The sequence below is a fragment of the Salarias fasciatus genome, chromosome 1, assembly GCF_902148845.1.
Source record: "Salarias fasciatus chromosome 1, fSalaFa1.1, whole genome shotgun sequence".
In the NCBI taxonomy this organism is placed as follows: domain Eukaryota; kingdom Metazoa; phylum Chordata; class Actinopteri; order Blenniiformes; family Blenniidae; genus Salarias; species Salarias fasciatus.
The window spans coordinates 15,188,134-15,210,032 of NC_043745.1; the positions used below are offsets into that span (position 1 = coordinate 15,188,134).

General features: G+C 41.1%; 1 protein-coding gene across 2 annotated transcripts in view; it reads right to left on the bottom strand.

The window, feature by feature from the left end:
• The window catches only part of sema4bb (sema domain, immunoglobulin domain (Ig), transmembrane domain (TM) and short cytoplasmic domain, (semaphorin) 4Bb), a 65,140-nt gene extending 50,667 nt beyond the window's left edge, over positions 1-14,473 (bottom strand). The window contains exons 1-2 of one of the 2 annotated variants that reach the window (XM_030088431.1): positions 14,463-14,473; positions 408-558 (exon numbers count right to left, since the gene is read on the bottom strand). The gene's annotated coding sequence lies outside the window, so the exon portion shown is untranslated. Of the gene's footprint in view, positions 1-407; positions 559-10,885; positions 11,042-14,462 lie in introns of those variants that run through there. The other variant, XM_030088423.1, reaches the window with a different exon arrangement.
• Between the last annotated feature and the right edge of the window lie 7,426 nt (positions 14,474-21,899).

The window sequence follows — 21,899 nt, forward strand, 5'->3', positions numbered from 1 at the left end:
TCCAAACACCACAAGGCCGGCTTCTGACCCAAGAATACAAATAATACAAACAGTTTTCACAGCACATTTATCCAGTGCTGCATTTAGTTTGAGAACAGCCCTCATTCAGGGCATGTGAATAACCAAGACAGCAAAGCCCATGTGGAAATATATTCAAAGTTTGGTTTAATAATAAGAAAAAAATGAGCTACGAGTGTAATTGAATCATTGTTATCCGCTCCATTGCAAGTAAATAAAGGCATGAATATGGCTTGATAGCTTAAAATGTTCATAACAGGCTGAGCAGATCTATATACCATCAATCCTCCGGTTGAACAGTTTCACCCCTGCTGTCTGCTGCCGCTGATCTCTGGAAGGTGTTTAACATGGAAACCACAGAAACCCGAGCAGGCGCGAGGAGATCTTACCGACACGAGCCTCGCTCTCAGCAGACAGTCCCCGCAGACGACGGAGGGAAAAAAACAACAACAAAAAACTGCAGAAAGCACGTCTAAATCCACAAAGCGCTCAGAAGACTGAACGAGGAGCGGTCCATCCCCGGTGCGCTCCAGGACGAGCCTCCTCCGCTCCACACGGGCTGGACGGTCGCTTTCAAGCCCACAAACTTTAGCTCCGCCCACAGCGCACGCTCCCAGCCTGCAGCCACTCAGCGCTCACACATGCTGGATCACCTCCAGTGAGTGAACAAAAGGGAGAAAGCCACGGATCAGGGCTCACGCTCACCTTCCCTGCAAGAGACTGAACTCCTGAGGTAAAAGTGCAGAGAAACTCACGAAACTCCACGTGCGGTCCAGTCAACACCTGGATCACACCTGGACGGTTCAGCATTAGTGGCAACTCCTCGGGATTGTTCAGTTAGTGTGTTGAGTTTCTCCATCTGGTGCTTGTTGACTCGGGTAACTGTCTATTCGTTGTAAAGAGTGTAAGTTGCAGATGTTCTGTGTTACACAGTTGCTCCATGACAAATCTAAACGGCATCAGTACACGAGATTTTAACACTTGAGAAATATTCATGCATTTATTTACATTAACAAATGGACATAAATACCAGTAAGGTCAGATCAAGGACATATTAAGTTCTACCTGATCACTTTTGTTTGAACTTTGTGTTGTATTTTCATTGTTTTAATAAAAACCAAATACTGGCGAGGCCTTTCTGGGTGGAGTTTGCATGTTCTCCCTGTGTGTAATTGGGTTTCCCACAGCAAATCCGGTTTTCCTCCCACAGTTCAAAAACATGCATGTGAGGGTAATCGCTGACCATACATTGCCCTGAGGTGTGAATGTGTGTGGGTGTGGTTGACCACACCCACTGTGTTTGCTCTGTGATGGATGGCGACCTGTCCAGGGTGGATCCTGACCTCGCTCACAGTCAGCTGGGGTCAGCGCCATCACCCCGCAACCCTGAACTACTACATCATAATGTACTACCGATGACGAATGGATGGTATGACGATGATACGTTGCTGTTAACAGCAGAATCATTGAACAGGTGTTAAAAGTCAGTGTAGAAAATCATAACTTGCCTGATTTATCTATACATATAGAATGTGTTTCTTTCTCTCTGACTTGTCCTGAGAATAATATAAGATTTTACGTAGCAGTTGTATAAATGTATGCATTGTTGGTCTCTTACAGTTTTCTAGAGGTTCCACAATGAAGGTGAAAAGGTTAATGTCACCATGACTAATGTATACATTATTTTGAACAATAGGTTAAAATAAAGCTGAAATGCTATTTAAAGCCTGTGCACAGCAGAAAATCATTGCATTCACTACTTCTTGCAAATTCCAGCAATAAATTGTGATTTTTTTTTATGGAGTGATATTGAAAAAACAAGCTATACTCCAGCTATCAGAGGTGACACTACAGAGAGAAGGCTCTGAATATACTGCTTCTTCTCTCTCTCTCTCTCTCTCTCTCTCTCTCTCTCTCTCTCTCTCTCTCTCTCTCTCTCTCTCTCTCTCTCTCTCTCTCTCTCTCTCTCTCATACTTTTCCAAAAAATGTCAAAGAAAGTTTCCCTGCTGTCTTTGCATATCAGTGGTGTTCTTTTCCTTTCTTTTGAGGGCAACCCAGCCGCAATCAAACAATGAATGACAGCCCAGAGCGTCCACCACAAAGAGAATTACAGGGGATTATGATACAAAGGCAAAGACCTGAGCACAACCAGGCTCGGCCACTCATGTAATCTCTTTTCACCCCTAAAAAAAGGGTAAGGAGAACTTCTTTCAGTCATGCAGTTATCCCAGAGTGGCTGCTATCTCAGCTCCACTTCTGACGTCCCATCAAATGATCACAGTTTGTACTTTGGAATACAAAAACATGAGGAGAGCGGGTACAAATCGAACTCATCCATAACACAAACCCTACAACTCTGGCCTGGAGGCGAGAAGATTAAATTAATAATTAGTCTCCAGCTCCTTGTTTTTAATGACATGCAACGGTGTGTCAGATTTTTTTTTTTGACTATTAACCTCAAGAAATATGTTGACGGAAAGTAAAGCAGGCACTGAGAGCTTCAGGCCACATCCTGATGGTTCGCTCTGACAGAATCAAGACACTTTTCTCTGGATATGTTGTCATCTTCTGATGAGTTTATTTTTTGTTTTGTTTTTTTCAACCACTCTGAGGTACCCAGCCAATAACTGTGACAGGTGAGGGTTAAACGTATGACAAATGCTCCAATTTAGCCTTTTTACTTTTTTTTTCCCTCCAATTTTCTTCACTTTGCTTCCCTTTATGGATGACCAAACCAAAAATCAAATCATTGTTGCTCCTCTTTGCTGCCTAGACTTAAATAATACCTCACCTTCAAATAAGGATTACTCCTGTAAAGATTAAAATGAGTCTATTTTGAAATGTAATTTTTTTTCCCTGCAGAGTAGTGGTGACCTAAAGATTAAAGAGGGGAGCTTGTATCCAGATGTTCACTTGTTGGAATCCCGCTGCATCAACCTGAAGCTCCCCCTACTGCTCAGGCTGAGTCAGGTAAGGTTACCCATCATTTGTGCCAAATCAAACATCTGGAGCGTATGATTGAACGTGGCTCCTGGAAGAGAGCAGCTGAAACAAACCCTTAGTGTAGGGTTCTTTTTTTTTAATTGCAAAAAACAAACAAAACAAAACAACTTACTTTATTGATCTCTTGTGTGAATGATTTCTTTGCATTTCACTACATATTCACTGCATACTCTGAGTTTTCCTCAAACACATTTGTGACACAGTATAAATCGTCAAATAGTACAAATTAAAAAACAAATATACTGCATTGTTTTCTATCTCAGTCAGAAGCTCTTGGATAAGAAATAAAATGAGTACACTGTGTTAATATTGAATGCTTTCAGTTTGTTTTCAGTGTCAAAATCTCCGTTTAACCACATCACTGGAAATCTGCTGCTGTTGTCAGATAGCGTCTGCTTGCTGTTCCACATGAACTCAAAAGCAGCGCACACGCAGCAGTCATTCATATTAAGGTCACGGCCCCCCCGCTGAGGTTTTATTGGGGTTAAGTATATGACAGACAACAAGAGATTTAGAGATCAGCTTCAAATCTGGTTTTAGCGACACAATTCAATCCCAAACAGCAGATCTGAGCTTATGTTAGTGATATCAAGGTTTTTGGTGATTGTTTCATTACTTACACATGCGTGTGCGCACATGTGCGTGCACACACAGACAGTGTATATAGTATGTGCATGTGAAATTTGTGACTTGCAGGTTTAATGCAATCATGCAAATGAGTGGGCTGAATGACATTTCTGGTTTCTGCTGGCATGATAAATTTCCCATTAATGTGTTAATAGGTCATGCTCTTTTGGCCTTTTCATTTATCTGTAGCGTCTCAAAGAACTGCAGAGGTGCACAAAGACATTCACAGTAATTATTGATGGCAAAACGACAGATCTGCCAGGAGCTCCCTGAACAAACTTCAATTTTGCATGAATCATTTTCATGTCGAGCATTTGTTTCTGAGTCTGAAGGTAAACACAGATATTAGCCATCTGGGATAGTTAAACTGATTTCTAATGCTCATCCTCCTCAGAATTATTCCAGATGGCCTTAGTCTGTGTTCAAAAACAAGCATCTGAAAAGCCCAGTGTAACAAAAATCGCTTCATTAGGAACATTAGAGATCTTTTCATTCAATGCATGGTTTGTATGTATTGTTATTGATGTATAGTTATTATACAGTATAATACATAATATGCAGATGACACCCTTTTCAATATTATTATTGATGCACGTGGGATTAATTGGTGATCCTAAATTGTCTGAAAGAGTGAATATGAGAGCATATGTTTGGAAGAAGTAGTATACATGGACGGAAGGATGGAGGAATAGAAATATGAACTTAAATGAAGCCGAAGCCCTCTTTTAAGTCAGTGCAGACGCTTCAGGCCCCGAGAGGATAAGCCTTCATGACTTTGAAGATTCTCCTTCCCTATTTGTAAAGTCACTGTCAGGTCAAACTGTGTAATATTTCTAAAGGGGGGAAGATGTAAGTTGTTCACGAGCAACAAGGACAAACTCCGCGTACAAGGTGTGGTCAGCCCTGCAGGCTGCAGCCAGCGGGCGCCTCCTGCACAAGCATCAGCGAGACCGAGACTCATCTCCGTGTCGTCACCTTGTCGCGCTCCAGCGGTCCCAAAAATGTCCCCACATTTCACTCAGCCCCTCTCCCGCCGCTACACAGGAGACCTCCTCTCTTCACACTGATGATTCATGACTATTCCACTGATGCAGCCCTCCGCTCTGAAAGTTTCCAATTTACTTCTCCTATAAATGATCCCGAAATGGGTTGTTTTGACAAGTTGGCCGTATATATCGAGAGAGGGAGAGCAATGACTTGGCTGTTTTGATGTCTTTAAGTGAAATGGAAAATGCTGATGGCTGTGACCATATGTTTAACTCATATTTGGGGAAAACTGCTGCAAATAAATGTCTCCAAGTTCACATGTATGGAGAGAAATAATTATAAGACCCCATCATCATGCATGATTTTTCTAGAGAAGCACTTAAGCCAAAAACATTTTTCCAAAATCAAAATTATTCATTGAAATAGCACAAAAAAACATGTTGAAAAATGAACTAGGAAATTTTTTAAATTTAAAAGTTCAATTAAAAAGTTTGAAACTAAAGGTATATGTCTATTATTCCATTCTTTACTACTCTATACAGCTTGATCATGGAGCACTGGAACCCAAACCATCAGGCTGTAAGCTCATCATTCATTCATCACAGGACAAACAGAGAGAGGCAGGCGATCAGATACACTCACACTGACACCTGCGGGGAATTTTTGAGTCACTTATTAGTTTCATGCGTCTGAACTGTTGGAGGAAATAATTGTGTTCATGTTAACAACTGCTGTTTTTATACTTTTTTTTTTTTTTTACTTTCGAGAGTATCAATTTGATTAAATCCTTCTTCAGAGACTGCTAGTTTTGTTTACTGAGCTATAAAACAATGTCTAATGTTATGGTCATTGGTTTAGTATTAGTTCATGTAAAGAAATGGAAAAAAAAAAAGTGGATAATTAGATCAAATGAGAGCAGTGAGAAAAATCAGTTGATTTTTTTTCATTTCTTTCATCTAATAATTTTGTTAATGTCCTGAAAGATGCCTGAATATTCAAAATTTGAAGGAAATTTGTGGATTGTTAGCAGACATATAATATTTCAGTTTGGTCTGATCTGCCTGAAAAAAAAAAACATCCCAACAGTCCTGTCCCTGTGGAGCGCCTGCAAAAAAGCAGTTGCTAAATTACTCTGGAAAATCCACAATCCTCAATTCTTACGGGTGAAACTTTCTAGCAGAGGACCAATAAAAATGTCCGTGAAATGAAATTTATAAATTCTTTTGAGGCAGGTAAGATTTTTTAAATATTATTTTTTTCACCACTGAGCATTTAAAACAACAGTTCACTTTTGGAGGCAAATCAAAAACTCCACATAGTGAGATGATGAGGGGAGGAGAGGTTTTTTTTTTTTTCCTTTAATGTGGGTGAACTGACCTGCGAATGCACCCGTGTTCATCCCGGTAGCAGCCAAATGTGACCAAATGGCATCACAGAGAAAGAGCAGAAATCACACAGTTGAGGCAGATGGTAGCTCATGTCCATATCAAAGAGGAGCAAGAGGGAGAGGTAGCTTCATTTTAACCACTTCTATCCGTCCCCGCTTCCTCGCAGCTCTCTCGTCTCTCTATCTCGTGCTCACACATGTCAGAAGTGTGGCCTGCGTTTAGAGTCACTGCCACGCTAATTAAACAGGAGATGCAAATCACATCAACGGGGCTAATTGGCTCTTCCTTTCATTCCATATAAGCCCTGTAATCTCAGAGTGACTTCTCGAAGGATTTTTCCTTTCCCTCCAAAAAGGAAATCTTAAAAACTTACAAGCTTATTTTTCAAACATTTCATAACAGAAGACAGAGTGGTTGGAAGACACAGCTTTGAACAGACCCCGCTGGTAAAGTTTCAGTTGAAACCCTCAGGATTTCTGTTAAGGAAATACATCTGAGGAGTGAAACGCACCCATGTATGGATTCATCTGGAAGCATGAATGATCCACAGGTTAGCAAATAGTAAAATTACAGAAATAAAGAAAGAGATACAGATGAAGAGTGATGTGGTGAAAATTGTTCATTTTAAAAACAAACTCTTGGAGTCAAATGAAGATCCAGGAGCCAGATGAACAGTGTGGACACCTCTTTATATTCCCTAACGATTTAGCAGAGATATCAGCTGTGTGACATCTTCAGGGGGAAGGGGCTGACATGTGGCATTAATATGAATTCTATAGGATGTTATGAGATTAATGCCCCCTCGTGTGCTTTTCCCCCTGAGAGCTGAATGGGAGCGATGTCAGTGACACCGAGTGCAGTTTAAATTGAGACATCAGTGTGTGTGTGTGTGTGTGTGTGTGTGTGTGTGTGTGTGTGTGTGTGTGTGTGTGTGTGTGTGTGTGTGTGTGTGTGTCTGTCTCCAGTGCACTGATTTTCTTTGTCTGCCTCTTTCTTGGTGCTTCTGAAGCTGCGCAGCAGCAGTGGGTGGCGCAGCAGGGGGGCAGAGGTGAAGGTCCTGCACAGCTGTACAGCGTGAAGCGGGGGGAGGGCTGTGGAGGGAAGCCTCGAGGCACCGAGGAGGAATTAATGATTTGGGGATTTTGTTTTTCAGTTATGGCCTAAGGTACAGCGTTAAAACAGAATATTAATACAAAACATGAATGAAATGTGTGAAATATTCTCTATGGGTAGATTTAGAAGTTAGGATTTTAGTGTTTCAACCTTTTAAAAATGACTGGCTGATTTAAGAGGCAGAAACAGCAAAAATAAAAGAAAATAGTCATGTGAAAGATGTAATTATTACATTTCAAGCAGAAGTCTAAGGCTTCAGTTTATCAAGTTAATCCCACAAAGTTCACTCAGTGAAATGTTTTGACAGATCAGTCACTTTTCATCATTTTTAGCTTAAAAATCACAATGGACTTCAGTAAAAGGTTATATAGTCACGTGTACAGTATTGATGATTAAACAATAAATGACAGTAATAATAACAATATTAAGCTTTATCTACTGCACAAAATTCAGCTCAACGTGCTTTACAAACATACTTATCATCGTAGATGCAATAGTAAAGAACTGAGGCTACAAAAAAAGTACACTAAATGTATTTTTTACCCAAAAAGTGCAAAGACTGCTTTAGGTAACAGGTTTTCATATTGTGTATATAACTATAATTTAAGCCACTGTAATTTCTCCAATTCTAGAAATTCCACACAGGCTCCTTAGTGAATATGTTGCACAAGTGATTAATCATGTATTCTGTCAAAGTCTCGAGAGTAATATTGCCAGTTTGGAATTAATGTGAGGAAATGGAGAAGTCACTGAATATAGCCACATGCTTCATTAGGTTAAGGAAACTTTGGTCCTGCAGCTCATCAGTCAGAGATTTGTAAAAAAATAAGAAGTTAAATTAAAATACAGGAAAAAAAACAAAAACAAAATATAAACAGATGAGCAAAGATAATACTATCACTTCTTTAGTTCGTACATTTACAAGTGCGAGCACAAACAAACGAGGAGGATTTTCACTTGTCAAACAGTGATCCTCCTCCACAGTTTGCTTTACTCTCAATCTTCCGTTGTGTGTTTAGTCTGGGCCAAACCGCTGTGCAGTGCCAGGTATCCTTGAGTTTTCAGCTGTGTCATTGTGCAGTCTTCCACTTTTATCAATGCAGTTTGACTGCAGGCAAGTTAGACTGAATACGTTCCGATGTTGGAAGATAAAACGTGTTCAGCTGACAATCTTTTATTTACAGTGTCGTGAGTGTGACGTCTGCTGGAACTGCTGAACAGTTTGAATGAAAGAGTACACTAAGGGACTCAGTTTTTTTTTTTTTTTTTTTTACTTCAGGATGGAGGAACCAGAGCTGCAGTGAGTTGTTTTTCCAAAAGTAGGTCCGACGTCATCTTATGTTTTATTCTTAGAAATACATGTGGCATCTCTGTTTGGAGCAAATGGAAAAGGCAATGAAGCAATTTGATTAAAAAAGAAAGAAAGAAAGAAAGAAAGAAAGAAAGAAGAGAAACTGAGAAACCAACTGTTAGGCTTAGGTGTTTGTATAACCTGGTGCACAGACTCACACAGAGTATTTAATTATACAGTAACTGAGATGAGGTGGGAGTCATGTGAAGCTCTTTCAGTGTTAGTTGCACAGCTTGTAGAGTCACTGGACCAACTGACCTTTCTAATTTGTTGGTCCTGTATTTTTTTTTTTTTTTTCGGGCGATAGCATGCTTTTACTTTCATCTTGATGCTTAAAAATATATCAGGTCAAGTGTATTATTAAAAAAACAAACAAAAAAAAAAACTTTGCAGCATTGATACCATCTCAGGGGAGGGTCTGTAGTTACAATTTGTGTTAAAAGAAGTTGGAAAAAGAAGTGCTTGCATTCAAAGAAAGATCTGTTATCCATTAAGCAAGAGAGAATTAAAATGTAGACTCTCTGCCAAGTTTATAAAGGGCAGCATATTATTGCAAAATTACCTCCTGGTCTTAATATGAAATGTCTTTGGCCAAGAAGACCGAGTGACACAGTGACTGTACTCAGCTGTAATGGGATTAAAATGGTTGGAAAAAAAAAAGAAAATCAATAAACTGTGTCAGTATGACCGTACGCTAACCTTTAAAGCACCAAAATACAGCTTCAGGAGCTAAAAAGAACCACGCCATGCACTCCACTTTCCCATCGCCTGTTGGTTTATCCGCTGTTTAGTTGGACCACCATCCTAATTACTTTCCATTCATGCCTACAGAGACTGTGTCAGAGTTAAACAGCCTGGAGGAAGAGTCGTTTCATGTGCTAATCATCGATTAAAAAATCCACCAACATATTTGCACACGCTGTTCCATGAGGCGGTGAAGGAAATCTGAATAAGGCCAGCTGACGTTCAAAGTATCTTTGGCAGGGTTCCTCTTTTTTTTTTCTGCGGTTGTAGCTGTAATCATTGATATTAATGGAGATTTTGAGAGGCACGGCTAAGCTAATGTATTTGTTCGATAATTGAAGATTGGCATGCAGATTATGACGCTTGGAAATAAGAACTGTTTGGTTTGGAGCCAGCAAGTTGGTGGAAATTGATGGATTGCACTTATTTCCAGAATTACCAGCGGTTTGTTTGAATTCCAGATCGAACCATTGTGCTAATCGACTTAATAATGATGAAGACTGTGGAAAACAAATTGACTTTTGTGCTGAAACAGAAAACAAGTGATTTTTTTCTGGATTTTTTTCCCCTCGTGTTTCATACAATGCAGGAATTGGGGGAAAAAAAAAAAAAAAAACATCTGGATGAATAAGTAATGAGTGCCCACATGTGAAGTGGACCAGCCATATAAAATATTAACATTTCAACTGACTGGATACAAAAGGTGAGGTTGCAGTGCAGTGCATCGCAAAATATCATTTGGTCAACATTGACCGGGGAAGAAAAATGCACCAGTGATTTCATTTCACTCAGTTCAATTATCATTAATGTGTCATTTAGCAGTCAAAAGCAAAGGCAATAATGGAATTACTTTTCCTATTAGACTCAATGTCATTGAGCTGCACAATGAAAGAGCCCAGTGCACATAATGGAGAGGAGGGCGGACAGAGGGAGCACTGCAAGAGTCCAAATGTCACAGGCACACACAACTTAACAGCACAAGCACACACCCTGTTTTGTAGGTGACACGAGAGGCACAGCTGAAACGTCCATACATAATTAGACTGTCAGGGCTTCATTGTAGCCGGTATCTCATTCCAGTCCATCAGGCAGGAAGCACAACAATCTAAAGCATCAGTGACACTGGATGCAGCAGTAGCAGTTTTTCTTTTACAATCAAACGATTCAGCTTCCACCGCCGCTCTTCTCTTCCGTCTCCTCTCAAAGCAAGGTGACTGGCATGTCTCACACAGCCCCCCTGAAGCATATTTAGACTTCTTAATTCTGGCTGCACGTGCACACGTATGCATAAATTTCTTAGCTCTCTGAAGACACACACACACACACACACACACACACACACTTCACACATGGCGTGAAGGCACCTTACTAGGACACCAGCAAACAATGAGCCAAGACCTCACTGGATCGATTGCCATGGCACCCAGAGCCAAGATGACCGGTATCTGTAGTAACTGAGCAGCCTCACACCACTTCATTACTCCGACCACAAACTCAGCTGCGAGCCTCTCCCCCCCTGCAGCTGCAGTGGCAGCAGTGCCTCCCGGTGTTTCGCGCGTCACTCTCTGCAGAATAAAACAAACGTCCTTTTATCCTTTTGTCTTATCGGGAACCCCGAATTGCCGGCTGTCATAAGAGAAAGGAGGGACTCACCGTGCTCTCCCCCCCACGGCAGAAGACAGAAGCCAGGTGGAGCGAGCTGAGGCTGCAGTGGCGGAGGAATCCCCCTGGTAGTGTATGTGTAAAAGTGTGTGTGAGAGAGGGAGCATGGGAGTGTGAGCGAGAGTGTGTGTGTGCATGCAAGTGAGTGTATGTGTGTGTGTGTGTGTGTGTGAGTGTGGGTGTGTGTGTGTGTGTATGTGTGTGAGTGTGTGTGTGTGTGGTTGTGCAAAGGGGGAGTCAGAGCTGATCCAGCAGATGCAGACGGGAGCCACCAATAGAATGAGGGGAAGGAAGAGAGAGAGAGGGGTGTGTGAGAGACGGAGGGAGGGAGAGGCAGCAGAGGAGGGGTCTGATAGCATTACATCATGGACTAGGGAATGGTAGGTCTGCAGGCGGTGGGCTTCGGGTGGGGGAAGGTGTGTGTGTGTGTGTGTGTGTGTGTGTGTGTGTGTGTGTGTGTGTGTGTGTGTGTGTGTGTGTGTGTGTGTGTGTGTGTCCTTGTGTTTGTGTCTGCTTCACTGTATATTCTCCCTCTGCAGCAGACCACAGCATGATTAAAGATTGTGTCCATGCTGCATATAGTCCACAGTGTCGTCATGGTGCCTGCACCTGTGTGTGTGTGTGTGTGTGTGTGTGTGTGTGTGTGTGTGTGTGTGTGTGTGTGTGTGTGTGTGTGTGTGTGTGTGTGTGTGTGTGTGTGTGTGTGTGTGTGTGTGTGTGTGTGTGTGTCAATATGAGTGAAACATAAGCAACAGCTATAATCAGGAAAGGTAATAATCACCACTGTGTACAGCATTTCAAAGCTCGTGGACCCAAACCGCCTGGTGACTATAAATAAGCCTTCTAACAGCTTTCATGTACAGATGTGTTCCAGATGCGGATTTCCTTTCCTTCTTTTCTATCACAAACAGATACAAAAATCACAATCCCGCCCCTTTTCCCCACAGGGCGCACCCTCAGTGCTGCCTAATGGCTCCCTTGTCAGCTTGAAAAAGCACTGATGGACACCCTGTTAGGAAGTCACTGACATTTCAGGTGAGTGATTCCAAACACTTTCTGTTCGCTTTGACATAAATGGAAGAGACAAAACGCACGCACACTATTTTTTTTTATTTTTTTTTTACCTTAAAGCAGCAGCAATCACCTGTCTTTGTGCAGCCTGCCTTCCTTTAGGAGGAGCAGAGAGAGGGAGAGAAGTGAGAAGGAAGGGCGTTAGTAGGAAAACAATGACAGCTCAGGGTCATCCTCGCACCTCTGCTCTGTCTGTACCAATCTGGCACAAAGATAGGCAGAAAACAAGATAGGAGGGATGCAGGTGGCACAAGAACAAAGATAAGGAAGTCTCTTCTCACAGCTCTCTTCATTAATTTCCATTATGTCAATGTTTCGGCCTGCAGGCTTGAGTTATAGCACATTTGTAAGTTGCACTGTCATTCAGGATGCAGTTATATCCGCCTTGTGTCTCATTTCTAAAGTCACTGCACTGCATCCCGCTGAATGTGGTTTTACCTTCACACAGAATATCAGAGTCCAGATAAGATTGCACATAAAGGAAACGTCAGGGAAAAAACATTGAAGAAAAACCCTCACAAAAAAAGGCTCTGTATCAGAAGCACCAGTGATATAGGTGGGGTACATGCTGTTTGTTGTTGCTTTGTAGAGGCAGTCCAGCTCCGAATACATGACTTTCAGATTCTTTGAAGATGTCCACACATTTCAAGGCTTGTTATCACGATCTCTTAACCAGTGGTGCAAACATTTCCAGTGCATCTTTTGAAAGTAGTACTTGTTGGCATCCACACTGCAGATGGGTGGTTATATTAATAGCAGGCTAAGGAAGGATAACAACTTTAAATCTAGGACGAAAAAGGCTGTCAGTTCCAGAACAATGGCTTAAAGTGCTTTTCAATGAAGCTCTAATATTTGTAGTGAACTCTTGCTGGGGCCCTGTATATTCCATTATTCACTCTACGCAGATTTATGACTGAAACTTTAATTCAATAAAGTTGCATTTGGGAATCAATATGATGAACTAGATACTTAAAATACAGTTCTCCAACAGTTATAGCAGTTTGAGTTTTCTAAGAATACCATTTAAACACACTGTAGTGTTCCTTGTGGAGTTTGCTGTGTACTCTATTGGAGACATTGTTTAATTTGTATCTAATACATGTTCCATAACTTAAAGTACAGCGCTCAGAGTTTATTTCCAACAATAAAGTACAAGTATAGCTGCACTGTGCTTTAGTGGCCAAAGCTCTCGCCTCATGGACACAATATCATTACTTCAAGTTGACTTGGGAGGCTTTCTTTTTGTTCGTTTTGAAATAAAACTCATTTATCATAAATTGTATTTGTTCTAGAGCACATCTTGTTGCTGTCAGTAAAGCTGCTTTTTGTGGTGAAGTGATCACATCCTAACTATCACCTTTTGCACTGGGCGGCTGGGTGTCCTTGTTTACAGAGTTAAATACAACTGAACTTTAAAGTCAGTGATTTAAAGTCAATGCCTTATGGGTTTAATGCACCTAATCATAATGATATCTGGAAGTACAGGGTCAACCTCATGGGCAAACAAACAAGAAATGTTCCACTGAGTTGGAATGATTGATGATTGTTCTCCAGTTACAGTTTTTTGTGGCAGAATGGCTGCTGCATCAACCTTTAGAAGTGCTGCCTCACGTTCTCATGCCAAGTTAATTTCACGAGATCGCGGATGTGTTTACTCGCACACCTTCACCTAATGATCCCTGCTGCTGTTTCAAGTTAAGCCTGCAATCAGTTACTGGCCTGAAAATAAAAGCAACTTTATATTCTGTTCCTCTCTTTTCATACAGGAATTTGCACCAAGCTTCTTCTTCATTTTATATGATTTAACAGGCAATGTGAATGTAACAAACATCCCAACACTAATTGGAGCTGACCTTTTATGTCAAGAGGTATTGGTGATGGGGTTTTTTTCCCCCCACAGATCAGTTCCATTAATTTCTGCTCATTTCCGAAGTAAAGTGATGCTGCAGGAATACTTCCAATAGTGCTTTTACGCAGGTCGCACTGACCTGTTGAACGGAACAATATCAACTGTATTTTCTTCACTTCCTCCCCAGAAGCCGGCTCTAAATAAGGTTGACCTTTTATTTGTCACAATCCATTAGAGGACCTCTTAAGTCTCCAAATGAAATGTGACAAAGGTTAATGGTTCTGTGCCCACATGAAAGTGGATGTGAATCATTTAGGCTACATGTGGCTCGTAACATGCTTGCTTTCCGATAAGCTGGTGCTTGCTCATTGTAGGGGCCTCTGTGGAAGAAATGGAAATGGCATTAACACGCAAAGAATCTGTTAACAGCGCAGATGAGATTCTGAGTAAAAATGATGCAATGCGAGTGCAAGCGTTGAGATGTCAGAGTATTGGATCAAACATGCATGATTCATGACAATTAAGTAATGGATAAAGTGTCCAAAAACGCATTGTATGCCCAAAACACTTTGCTTCAATGTTTCTTAGACTGGATGTTGTGATGCTCTGGGACTTTGTTGGAGCGCAGCTGCAAAAACAGGTATTCACACACGTCTGCAGGCTGCTGGATAAAAACATCTTTATTCTTGTTGTTTTTTTTATTTTTGTTCGTTTGTTTTTGTTGTTTTCTTTTTTAATGGGCCACGTGGTGGACAGTGGTTAGCGCTTGTGCCTCACAGCAAGAAGGTCCTGGGTTCAATTACCGGCTGGGGCTCGGGGCCTTTCTGTGTGGAGTTTGCATGTTCTCCCCGTGTGTGCGTGGGTTTCCACGGTCCAAAAACATGCATGGTTATAAACATGTCAGGTTAATTGGTCACCGTAAAGTTTCCCCTATGTGCGAATGGTTGTTTGTAAGTGTTGGCCCTGCGACAGACTGGCGACCTGTCCAGGGTGTACCCCGCCCTCGCCCACAGCAGCTGGGATCAGCTCCAGCCACCTGCAACTCTGAAAAGGAGAAGCGGTTTAGAAGATGGATGGATGGATGTTTTTTTAATTCAGCAGGAGAAGATGTGTTTGCTAGAGAAGACTACACTGAGAAAGTTTTCTTAGACACAGTATTCATCAACTTAAAGAAAGAAGTCTAAAGCTCATTCAGACACAATCTTTGAACGGAGAGGCGAGTGAACTCTAAGTCCTGAGAAATAACTGAACCTGAAGGTCGATTACTTCTCACCACAGTGTCAGTGGTGTTGTAAATAACATGTAAGTCAGTGCTGTATCGTCACTATTATTGGCAGTAATGTGCTTTTAACTGGCCTTGAAATTTATATATATATATATATATATATATATATATATATATATATATATATATATATATATATATATATATATATATATATATATGTATATATATGTATATATATGTACATATGTATATATGTATATATGTATGTATATATATATATATATATGTATATATATATATATATATATATATATACATATATATATACACACACACATATATATGTATATATATATATTTATTTATCTGTTGGGGAAAAAGACAATAACAAAAAGCGGACACATGGAACAGGCCTTTTCTCGTTTGGACCAACCTGTTCAATTCTGAAACCATATCAATAATCTGCTTTCCGGTTTCTTTGCTGTTATTGTCAGTAATGACTTCTATAAAATTTGCCGTGGGGCTATACTGAGGAGTAACATATTCAATGAAGGTCAGTCGGGTGACAGCAAAAATAATTTACACAATTACTCAGAAAGTAGATGGCACGGTGCAGCAGTGGTTAAGGATCAACGGTGGTTACTGTTGCCTCAAAGCAATGTGGTTTCTGGTTTTAAACTGGTGGCTCACAGGATGTTTATGGACTTACTTTGCATGTTCTCCTTTAATCTCAAAATCCAAAGACAATGCGTGCTGGTTCTGTTAGTTGGTGACTATGAATTGCTCATGCATGCACGCATGTGCACAAGCCACCTGGATAAGATGGATATAGAAGATGCATTGATTAAAACTGCCCTTGTAGGTCACATGTCAAGTTTACTTTATTGAGCAGTTAAAGCTTTTCTATTGTGTCAAAAGTTATCAAGCAGCCTGCATGAAGACTGACTTCATGGGATATACGTGCATGTGTTCTGGAGCGTTTCCTGGAAGGGACATAGTGCATTATGGTAGTACTCATCAAAAATACCTTTTTTTTTTTAAGTCAAAGTTGACAGAAATACAGAGTGAGTTAAACGCCTTGCCTTGTAATCAGCAACACCTGTAAAGAAAACACTGGTTAAATTGTGAAAATTTGATGAAAACTCCTCCTTTTGCATCAACTCATCTTTGTGGGGTTTCCTACTTATTCATCAGCTCCACTCCAGCTCCAAGGAAATGATGAAAAGATATTAGTTTTATTGTATTCTGGAAATTTTGATTTGTGGACCACTGTGGCCTTTTGTCCCGAGAAGCAATCGTAAACAGAACCCTCAAGCTGTTTTCTTTGCTTTAAAGAACGCTAATTTCTTGCCCATTCTGACCAGCTTGTTATGAGTGCGTTCCAGCCGAGCTGTATCTGCATGGTCTTATAAAAACACAACTGTGCCCTGTTGGGAGAAGGGCCACATCTAAAGTCAACATGGTGGCCATGGTTCCCAGGCCCTGGGAACCAAACACTAATCATGACTCCTGACAGGAGAGTGGCAGGCCAAGCTGCAGTAGATGCACTCTCAATGTGTCCACACGTACAAACTGTAGACTGTTTCACAGACTGTGTTCCAAATTATAGCTGCTGTGTTGCTTGATTGCATGTGCAATCATAGAAAATGGGTGCTGTCATTCAGTGGGAAAAATACCGTGATCGTGTCCGTCAGTTATGAAATTTCAGCGAGAGTAGACATTTTGCTGAACTGTGGCTCATTTTCATGGCCCATGTACGCAGTTGCTTTAATAGAATATGCAGTTGTGGCCATAAATAAATAAATGATGTGTTTTATAGCTAACAATTACAGTTTCGACACCCGTGAGCAAGCTTGCGTAGACGAATTGTGTCTGTCTCAGTTACAACTGTGAGTTTCATTCCTGGTCTCTGAAAAATGTACAACAAATATTACTGAGCACATTACATCTTACAAACACTCTATAAAGCTGACTGGCGCCAAGAGCATACAGTTGAGAGGAGTTCTTTAGAAAATGAATAGAAAATATAAGTATGAGGGGAAATATAAGAGAAGAAGATCTGTAAGATGGGTACAGAGGATATCTCCAAAAAGGAAAGCAAATAAAGCCATTGGGGAAAGGATGTTGTATTTCATGTAGGAGAAATATCCTTTCCTGTACTTTATTGTTGTGAAAAATTGCATGTAAATTCAAATATATGTTCATTTTCAGCGAACTGCAGAGCATACATCCAATAACACAGACATGAGAAACAGATCAAAGTGTCCATTCATCCTGGTCTGGATACCGGAAAATGCTCAGTGTCCAGCCGTGAGCAGCATTCCCAGATATTGGGTCCTTCAATTTCAGACACCGCCTAAGCAGCACCATTTATGGTTTAATTTAGTTTGGTTGGTAGAAAAAAAAAAAAAGTGTCTTTTTACCCTACCAAAGCGTGCGTGGAGTATCTTAATGCACAAAGGTGTCCCCTGGCGTCTCAGTTATCCCTATCAGACTAGACCCCCTCTTCTTTCACCACCATGCCTACGATGTTCCCTGTTGCCTTGGCAACCCTATGGCCAGCCAGGCCTCTCTCCGTCTCTCTCTCTAGATACACAGTGACTTCTGTTCTTGCCCCCAAGCAGCTGAAGGAGGATTCACTAAGGTGGTGCAGAGAAAAAGGTACATGCATGTCCTTCTCTTCACACCCCAGTGAGACAGCAAGACCACAAATAGGAAAATCGCTCTACTTAAGCCTTTTCAGTTTGTGTGGCGCCAGAGCCCGCGCTGCAATCGTATTGTGATTGTGTGGAAGGACACAGGCAGAGGTCAGACACTGTTAATACTCAAACCACTTTGCCTCAGGTCAAAAAGATGCATTCATCTGCAGTTCTGAGGAAGGGCCAGTCAGAATAGGGATAATGCGCTGCGCTTTCTTGAGAATATGTGAGTGTCCGTTACAAAATGTCATGAGCTTAAACAGTGTGTCTTTGATGCTTTCATCCACTGTGTCCTTCCATTTCTTTCACATGAGAAGATTGGTTCCACTCTCGTGTTTGCTACAGAGGTCATGTCTAGGTGATTAACCCAGCCTATGGAGATTAGAAGCAGGAGGAAAGTAACAGCCTGAAGCTGTGTTTCGTCTTCTGAAATACTAAATATTCATCTTTGTAGTCATCACTCCAAGTGTGTGCGTACACAACATATTAAAAAATGATTTTGTGTCTCTAAATGTAAGATAGGCACAGAATCTTATCTAAATCCTAAAGGAAGCTTATTTTTATGAGCTCTTCATTGCAGTTTCATTGACATGGCAAAGAAACAGTCGCACACTTTGTGGTTTTATTAAAACAGTTTAATTAAGCCATCGCAGTGAACATAAAAACTTTTGTTCTGATGGTGACAAAAATAGCTATTTGTTCCATTTCATCATGCAAAGCATTGATTACTGCCCTCCAACTTTGGCTTTGGACCTATTATGCATTCATGCAGCTTTGGAACTGAGGTAGTTACTAGCTGGGAAGATTCCATTTTTTTTCCAGTTTACTGCATTCATTAACAAACAAACAACAAGGATGCCGTGCTTCCTGCAGTGCTGCTTTATCGTCGCTGTTTGGACACAGAAAAACAAGCTTGTAATCACGTACATCAACCAAATGGGGAAAAAAAAGGAATCTCACTTCACCAGTTACCTTGTTTTCAGCTATTACTCATCTAACCGCTGCTGTTCTGCTCCATATTTACAGAGTCAAAAAAAGGAGAATTTGTAAAGTTACTATATATCTCTTTCATGGTAGAAATAACAATTTAAACTTCCGACTTTCTCAATAGTTTTGAGAAGTTAAGAACTGTCACATTTTCAAGCTCTGCCATTTGTACTGACTGCGACTTTTCAGAGACGCCCTGTGTGCTCGTCACCAAGTCCCCACTCGCCACACTAAGTGTCAGAGGACACGTTTCGGCCTAAAGTTTTCAGGTCGCCATGCCACCATCGCCTAATTTACTTTAAATAGAACAAAAGATGTGTTCGTTTTTATCCATAGGCTACTGGCTGTTCCCAGAATCACATCTCTCTTCACCTGAACATGTACCACACAATGCAATTTGTAGAGACTGAGGGGCCTTTTTCCATGTTCTGTTAGAAGGGATTTAATGAAGTGTCAAGAGAACGATTATCACTTTGTCTCCTCAGCTGTAACTCATCAGCTTTAATTGCCCGACTTTGTCTTGAAGGAACTTTTGTTCTGTGTGTGTGTGTGCGTGCGTGCATGTGCGCGTGTGTCCCCTTCTCTTTTGGCAGAACAAATTGTTCTGTTCTTAACAAGATCTTGGACTTATGCAGACTCTCCAGTCGAGAGCTTCCTTGAGTTTTGGGGAATAAAAGGCAAGAGAAGCAGGTGAAGTCTGAGGTTCAGCCTCACAAGATACAAACACTAAGAGGTCTATCGCGGCATGCTGGGTGTATTAGATTCTCCCTGGATTGAATCATGCAGAATCTCTTTACAGACAGTGTTCAGATACGGAAAGAGCCACAACTGGTGTGTCTTTTATGACTGACTGCACGAGAGCAAAAGAGATTGAAAGCCTGGAGGAGAGAAACAGGATGTTTCCCTGCCTTAAACCAGCACTTAACCCTCTTTCACAAGGCAGCTGAGGAGAAACGGGACAAATATGGAATTTTTCTTGGCGCGATCTCTCACTGTGACCGCCTGTGGTGACAGACAGATAGATCTTTAGGAACAGCTCTTTTTGTTGTCACTTGCACTGAAAGACAAATCAGTGGAGTAACCTAATGAGATAATTACTCAGTCATAACTGCAAACAACGACTGAAGTCAAACAGCGATGAGAAAGTGATAATTTGTCCCATCCTGACCTCTTTCATCTCCTTCCATCAGCTTGGCAGAGCTTTCACAACAACCGAGAACTCCCAAGCTTTTGCTGAGCAAAATGCTTTGAACATGAGATACAATCCAAGCCTTATAAGGGATTCTCACATTTATGTCTGATCCTCAAATATTATAATCTATTTGATTGCCTTTTGCCCAGAAATACACTGCTACCCACAAACCCTTTGGTGAAGTCCTCTGTAACCTTCCTTTTAGAGGGTAAGTGTTAATATCCTATAACTTCCTGTTCTCAACAAATCCCATTAAAAACCCTCACTATGAAATCATTCTACTTCAAAGTGATGACTGTGTAGCAAAGCCTGAGACGGACTGAAAATTTGAAGTATTTAGCTTCACTATTTCTTGCAGAAGAATTTTTTTCCTCCAATAAGAGTGAACTTAAGCAATGTGGTTTAGTTGTAAATGCAGTTTTTTGCAGAAATAACATCAATGTGAGATTAAAGACGTGAGTCTATCGCTACACTTCAAGTTCACACAAAATAGTTTCAGGCTGGACTTTTAGTTCTTTGAAATATATAATCTCACACAGTGATTTACTGTGATCCCCACAGTCGAACTGTGCCCCTGGTTTCCAGCCAAATACGCCGATATGGCTGAAAGCCACATATCAGTTGAAATAAATGCAGCAATATCTATGATGGAAAAGGTATTTTTCTTAACCTCAGCTGGCAGTGAAGCTAGATGTCACAGAATCCACCAGCCGAGCAGCCAGTGTGTCACCTCCGTAAGAGGCCAGCAGAAGAATTAGTCAATTATTCATTATTTGAGTCTGTCAGTCAGTCAGTCACAGACTCACAGTCAGACTGCAGAGTGGCCAGCCAGCCAATTAATCAGCTCGGCAGCCAGTCATCCACAAGACTGATGACATAGTGGGAACATAAGGGGAGCGGGAAAAAGCTGATGAAAGCCTTTTTTTCCTTCAGTGGAGGACAAATATTATCGTAGATGTGAAAACACTTTGCAGCATTTAGTAAGATTACACAGAGAACATAAAAATACAGGTTGTAAAGGACAAAATTAGTTGGTATTTAAATGAGTGCAATCATGGACTGCATGTTTTCTTGCTAAACATGGTTTCTTGTAGGATTACTAACAAGAGACCTCGTCTATGCTATGTCTTCTTTCAACTGGAAACGCGCCGTGAAGACCTGACTGTTCCTCCTCCTTTGATTAGCTGTATAATAAATCAGGGTCATGTGCAAATGGCAGCACGGCCACGCTGGGCTTAGTTAAATGTTAAGGGCATTAAACTTCCCCAAACCAATGAGACCTGTCAAGCAGTGGCAGACGTCCATTCACAGCCTCGTAGGTGACGGCTGGCCCTCTGATTGTTATTGTAACTAACGTGACGTCAGCGGACGCTCTCAGAGGAGGATGACCCTGAAGCACCTCAGTGGTGTTTTGTGCATGTGCCAATCTATGAATGAACGCACGCTCATAGTCTTGGGTCCCTCTGGGTATGAAGCTCACACACCAACAAGGGGGAGAGGAAACTGGATGGGGGATTATTAGTGTGATGGATAGGTTCGCCATGATGTCAGCCATCTGACGATTCTCATGTGGATGAGGTCAACTTCCTCCTGGCTCAGCAGACAGGCCACTCCTGCCTGTACGAACCGTTCTTTTAATATGCACGATGAGTCTTCATATATATAACGTAAATAGATTTTTTTTTTTTTCAAATCCAATGAAATATTTATAACATAATTAGCTCATTCGTCCACCCATCATCTATACCACTTTATCCAATTCATTGACACAGGGGCTTCAGCTTGGGCACTGTGTTCAGAAATACTGTGCAGTGATAAACTTTGTTTTATTTTCAGTGTTTTGATGTTAGTTATATGTAAAACACCTGCAAGGCTGCAGTGTGAGGCTTTCAAATTAACAGTAAATTATGTAGATTTGGCACATTTTTCCTGTTCAGCTCAAACACGTGCACGAGAGGGAACATTGACAAGAAGCTGAA